Here is a 246-nt window from a genome sequence, read left to right as displayed (position 1 = left end):
GTAACATAACTCAGCATACGGAATATACTCATGTTATGTTACAGATAACTCAGTCGTAACGCGACCTTTCGTCTTCGTTTCTCGTACGATAAATAAGCCATTACATTAACCAACGCAACTTTCCGTCTTCTTCCTTTATCTCTCTCATCTGATCCTCCCTTTATATATCAGTTTTCTTTTACCAAAATTTCATTCTTTTTCTCATTCATTTCAACTTTCATCAATATGGAAGACATTCCTCATATG

At 35.0% G+C, this 246-nt stretch overlaps 1 protein-coding gene across 1 annotated transcript in view; it reads right to left on the bottom strand.

The window, feature by feature from the left end:
- Positions 1 to 246, bottom strand: part of LOC111829996 (uncharacterized protein At4g04775-like) — a 2,804-nt gene that overhangs the window by 451 nt on the left and 2,107 nt on the right. The gene's annotated exons all lie outside the window — the stretch shown is intronic.

This window comes from Capsella rubella, unplaced genomic scaffold, assembly GCF_000375325.1.
Source record: "Capsella rubella cultivar Monte Gargano unplaced genomic scaffold, Caprub1_0 scaffold_6, whole genome shotgun sequence".
Classification (NCBI taxonomy): domain Eukaryota; kingdom Viridiplantae; phylum Streptophyta; class Magnoliopsida; order Brassicales; family Brassicaceae; genus Capsella; species Capsella rubella.
Note: the sequence above shows the minus strand (reverse complement) of the source record. Positions and strands in the feature narration are given on the sequence as shown.